Source organism: Littorina saxatilis, linkage group LG8 (genome assembly GCF_037325665.1).
Source record: "Littorina saxatilis isolate snail1 linkage group LG8, US_GU_Lsax_2.0, whole genome shotgun sequence".
Classification (NCBI taxonomy): Eukaryota; Metazoa; Mollusca; class Gastropoda; order Littorinimorpha; family Littorinidae; genus Littorina; species Littorina saxatilis.
The window spans coordinates 63,015,326-63,021,480 of NC_090252.1; the positions used below are offsets into that span (position 1 = coordinate 63,015,326).

The window sequence follows — 6,155 nt, forward strand, 5'->3', positions numbered from 1 at the left end:
CACGTGACTGCCGCGTCTCAACTAAGGGCACCCGAGAAGAAAAAAAATCTACCTGACAAAAACTAAAGGTACCGATTACTAAGAAATCTGCGAAATTGTAGGACAGGCACAACTCGGCAAATGTTACAGACGAGGAGAAAGTCATGTCAATTATCTATCCAGAACAGGTTGTTTTGTTTAGCTAGATTGTGTAGTTCTTGTGCTATGCCATTCCGACAGATAACCTGTGTCAATCACAAAGAGCGGTCAAAAATGGGATGTTCTTGCGTCAATTTTGAGGGGTACCATGACAAAAAGCACTGTATTTCAGCAATGACCTGTTGGATTGCTTTAAAACTTACAGGGTCTTCCATCTACATATATATATGAGACGTACTTCACGTAAAATGAAATTGGATCGTCACTGGTACATGTATTTGCACTGATGTAATGCAATCTTCTGAAGATGTACAGGAGAAAGAATAATGTTCACGGACAAGAAAAAGAAAGAATGAAAGAAATAAAAGTGCTGCGTTGGAGGTGGTAAAAAAAGGAGAGAAATGTGTAAGCTGCCTTTCTACCAATTCACGTGCTTTCCCCTGAGGCCACGGCAGGTCGCGCCCCCACACAGCTCTGCCCCGCCTCAAGTGTTGGTAACTTTCAACTTCTGTACTCCGACACAAAGGTTTCGCGCGCGTTACGTCAGCAATTATAGCTTCTATATATATATACGACTTGTGTGTGTGTGTGTGTGTGTGTGTGTGTGTGTGTGTGTGTGTGTGTGTGTGTGTGTGTCCGCGATGCACGCCCAAGGTTCCCGATGGATCTCTTTCAAATTTGGTGGCCATATTCAGCTACACCCCGGATACAACCTGCTCGATGAGATATTTTAACACGTGCTCTCAGCGCGCAGCGCTGAACCGATTTTGGTTTTTCTCTGGATCCATTCCCAGTAACTCTTCCTTTTCTTCTCCAGTGTTTTCAGCGTTTATCTCCCTTCCTTCGTGTGGCGTCATTCCATATTCCCGTTTCTATTTTTAGAAGGTCACAGTCGACAACGCTCAATCCATATTCCCATACTATTTTTTACTCTTCTCCAGTGTTTTGTGCGTTTATCTCCCTTCTTTCGTGCGGTGCGCCGGCAAAGCGTATTCGGCTCGACTTCTTCCCGGCGAAGCCGTACCCGGCGAAGCGGGTATTCATCTAGTTACAAATAATGCAGCACTTTAAGTTTTACAGTAACTGATGCAAGGGAGATTCTACAATGCGCATTGATCACAGAAGTGAAAAGTATTTTTTTAGCAAAAATGCCTAGAGCTTACACGAGTTCTGTTCTGTGACATTAATCAAACGTTATTTCATACGATGTTTAATTAGTTGGTAATTTTATTGTCTCGTTAAAGGGCAGCTGTTGGGTTGTGGCTCTCAAAATCTGTTCATTAGAATGAGTTCTCATGTAACTGAAACTATACGTAAAAGTTACTTGGTGATTTTGACAGCTTGATAACACAAGTCCGAAGATTTTAGACATGCTACAATGTCTTTATTCAAAGAAAGTTTGCATTCTTGGCCGAGTCAATGCAGCCCGCTCGAAAATTACTTCCCTTGGACGCGTGACGTCAGCCGCAGAATCGGCCGGGTTGAACGGTGCTCTCTTTATGCCGTGTAATGGGCGCAATCGGGTTGTCTAGTCAAGCCCTCAAGCATACTTCACGGGTAGGTGAAGAGAAACTTAGGATGGGGTGACTTCTCCCAGGCCAAAATTTCGCAGTAAAAAACGGAGTTCATAACATGTCTTCCGTCCCCCTCCTGCTTTTGTTCCACTTGAACCCTGTTTTTGTTAAACTTATTGGCAGATATTGTCACGCGTCGAGGAACACAAACACACACACACACACACACAAACACACTCACACACAGACACAGACACACACACGCACCCACAAGCACACACACACACACACACACACCCACACACACAAACACGTGTTATCACATATATACACAAACACATACACACACATACGTGTTATCATACACACACACACACACACACACACACACACACACACACACACACACACACACGATAACCATCACAAACACAGTTTGACAAATTCATCTTTGATTTTTTGCGGCCGAACCCCCCTCCCCCATTTTCCACACTCGATCCACTGTTTCATCTTTGTCTCCGTCTCTTTTCTCTTTATATTATCTCGTCTATCTACTTGAGTGAGTAACTGAAGATGTATTATCATCATCTCTTTCCTAGATTTTCCCACCGACAGAGTTGGTTTTTGTCTTGAATTCAGTACCTCACACGTACACGGTAATTGGCGTGACACCTCAAGCGGACCTTCTTCATAAGTGTAAAGTGTCTGCTGACCAGGGACACGAGGGTCTGTGGTTGAGCAACTTTATGGTTTAACCGGGTGGACTAGACGAGTAGCAACAGCATGTGAACCACTTTAGAAATGGCTTGTGAAGGTTGCAGTCGGTCAAATCAAAGAAGAAAAATGGGAACGTGGGTCTTGAGAAGATACCACCATCCTAATACTTTACTTTTTGCAAGAATCAATCACGCGTACAGCATTACAGATGTCCAGATGTAGTCTATATTGTACTGATAGCGTTCTGACCTTAGCGTCCTCACAGGAAATTTTCCTTTTAAGGACATGAGTTGATGATACGCTAAAAAACATTGTACTGTAAACTTCGCAGCGGCCTTATCGGGTTCCTCGGGTGACGTCACAGCAAGGCGGATTTTGAGTCGTTTCGGCCTGCCAAACGATTCGTTTTTTTGCGGATTGTGAGAACTAGCAGAAAGTTTCACGCATTTTAATGGTTTCAAACTAATGATAAAAGTGTCTTCTTCTGGACCAAATCAACAGTCTTTAGTTGAATCAACTCGGAAAACTCTTAAACGCGTTTTTGCACGCGACTCCGCGCATTTTTGAGGCCAGGCAACCCGACAGCTGCCCTTCAAGCAATACCGGTACGTACCTCAGTACAAGATTAGTTGCACATTGGAAAACAAATTACGAAAATGTGTGCTTATTAGCTCCTGCATTCTTTTCTTTGTGCTTATGTCGAAAGTCATCAGTGTTTTTGCATATGTCTGTTCACGAAAAGTCGTTCTGCAGTGACCACTAACAATTAATGTTTTGGTCTAATGAGGAGACGCAACGATCCAAAATTATTTCATTTAACACACGTTGTTGCAATTACAATTCAACCTCCCAGTTGCGACTGTGAGACTGTCAAGAAAAATCGGTCGTAAAAGGGAGGGGTCTTTACTGGAAATAACATGCGCAAGCGCACACACACACCTCCTCAGAGAGATGGTATTGGAAGTTTTGACGACAGGAGACAGTGTAATTCTACGTTGGAGTCAGTGAAAGCAGTAACAGCAATATAGTTCTTCTCACTCCCTTTTCGTTTGTCAAATGACGATTTTTGTTGTTGTTGTAGCAAAACATGAAGAATTTTTATTGGCCCCGTATTACAAAATAGATATCCATATAAACAATACTCCGACAGTCAGGAACATGCGGTGACAAAATGCATAAATATATTCACACTAGTGTCATTTCCACAGGTGTAGACATCCTACTTGCAAAACCCGTGCTTTGACTATTCTACCACCCCCTCTTGTCCCTTCTCCCCGTGTCCTCGACTTGTCGTCTGCTCGCTGTGAATTGTGTCGTCTGCTCAGTCAGTCCCTCCTTTCCATTCTGCACGCGAAGAGGGTTTCGTAGCGGCCGAGCCGCAAGCGTGTTGAGGTCGACAGCAGTTTTGTGAGGTCAGTCATACTGTCGTCTGCATCTACTGACGGTGTGAGGAGATTCTGTCGGCTGCTGTGGACAAAGTTTGTGTGAATATCTTGACGGTTGAGTCGAGTCGTCATGTCGTACTGTTTTTGTGAGTGTGCTCTGCTTCGTCGACAGTTTTTCTTCAATTTTCGTCCGTGATTTTGAAGATTGCCGTTCTCTTCTGTGTTCACATCAGCCGTTTTGTGTGAAGGGTTGTATTATTATTGTGCATTGTGGTTGATTCATATCACTGGATATCATTATTGTCGGCAGGACTTCATTTCGGGCACAAAGAAGGTTTTTGTGTGGAAAGTTCCGTTGGCTTCAATCAACTGATGAAAGATTGATGCAACAGCGACTGACGGAGAAAGACCTAGCTATTACCGTGAACTTAGTACATCATCGTGCCCACCAATTGAAATCAATTCTGTGACGAAGATTCGTGATAGTGCAAACAAAGTTGTTACCCCCAATCGCAAAACCGAGTAACTATTGGAAATCCTATCTATTCTGATGTCGATGAATGCATTGTCTGTCTGTGCGATCCTCATCTGTGGAGTATACTGATCGGAACTCTAGCAGGTAAGATTCTTGTCAGTGTGTCTGTGTAAAGTAATTATAATATCAACCTTGTGTTTTGCCATCTAATTTTACCAGTGTGTTTGGTGATGTGTGTGTCTAGCATCGTTTGTTATTGCGTAGACATTGTGTTTGTTTCTCTGCTGTTCATTGATCAATTATGTTTCATGCAGAACAGTTTCCTCAACCACCCAGAAACAAGAACCAAATGGCATACAAGGCGGTTCAGCGATTTAGGCGCAACTCCCCCCCCCTCCCCCCACCCCCTGTTTTTAGAAAAAAATAGTATTATTATTATTAACACATCTGAATGCATGTGTGAAGATCATTGCTCGACTACGAAGACTTTTTCATAATAATTGTCCATAAGTATAATTGCGGAAAGGAAATCGTCAGTACCCTTTGAGATTCAACTCAACTCTTGTGTGTGAAATAAAAAGTACTACAGTATGCTTGAATGCAACCTAGCGTAAGTGAGTCACAGCACGTTTTTGTCACCGTATAACCATCAGCTGTCTGTTACTGGTTTTCTGCCTGTCATATGCACATACCTGAATAGTGTGGATTGTGTATGAACATATACTGTGGACATAGTTAATGGGCTAAAACAGTGGGCATTGGTTGTTGTCTCACGGTCTTGTTACGGTCGGTGTTGGGGCTTTATTTCTGAAGCTGACGTAAGCAAGGAAAATAAAGAGAGAGAGAGAGGGGGGGGGGGGGGGGGGGCGGGGGAATGCAAATTTGTTATCCTTCGAGGATAACAAAAAAAAGTATAGATAACTATGCTGTTGTGCATCAGTGAGAGAGAGAGAGAGAGAGGAAATGCAAATGTGTTATCCTTCGGGGATAACAAGAAAAAGTATAGATCTATAACTATGCTGTTGTGCATGTGAGAGAGAGAGAGAGGGAGATATATATATAGAGAGAGAGAGGGGGGGGGGGAGAGGAAATGCAAATTTGTTATTCTTTGAGGATAAAAAAAAGTATCTATAACTATGCTGTTGTGCATGTGAGAGAGAGAGAGAGAGAGAGAGAGAGAGAGAGAGAGAGAGAGAGAGAGAGAGACAAGAGAGACAAGAGAGACAGCGAGAGAGAGAGAGAGAGAGAGAGAGAGAGAGAGAGACAAGAGACAAGAGACAGAGAGATTGTATGTGTGTGTGTGCCAATGTGTACCTGCACGTATTTAATTGTTGAACGTGGTGCCAGGAAAACCGTCTTGCTTTATTCACTGAGCATTGCGTTGGTGGACTCAGCTATAAATTAATCCACGGAACGTACGCATTTTCATACTTGTAAGAATTGAACAATACCACGTTATTTTAATGGAGCAGATAGAGATGAAACGCGGTTAGGATGGAAGAAGGAATCGAATCGGATTTTACGTCGTTTTTACCTGAACTTTGAGTATGAACAATAATCTACCCTATCTCGGTGGTCTTTATAGCATAATCACACGTCATTGTCCGTGTTGTTCGTGATGCTGCTGGCAGATGTTGACTCTTCACACCTGATAAGAACCAGGCCGTCCAGTGGTCTTCAGAACTTGACCTGTCATTAGCAGTTTGTAAAACAGCGCTTATCACTTGATACGATAACTTCAAAGTGTCAGTCTTGATAACGAAGATATTGCATTCTCCCAGTAAGGTAATACATTGTACTACGTTGCAAGCCCCTGGAGCAAATTTTTGATTAGTGCTTTTGTGAACAATTAACAAGTGGCTCTATCCCATCTTCCCCCCCCCCCTTTCCCCGTCGCGATATAACCTTTGTGGATGAAAACGACGT

The 6,155-nt window shown here is 43.0% G+C and overlaps 1 protein-coding gene across 1 annotated transcript in view; it reads left to right on the top strand.

Annotated features, from left to right (window-relative positions):
• Nucleotides 1-3,714: 3,714 nt before the first annotated feature.
• LOC138974070 (serine-rich adhesin for platelets-like) overlaps nucleotides 3,715-6,155 on the top strand; it is a gene marked incomplete in the record, with an annotated part of 38,271 nt that continues 35,830 nt past the window's right edge. Inside the window, 1 exon segment of the mRNA XM_070346774.1 lies at nucleotides 3,715-4,015.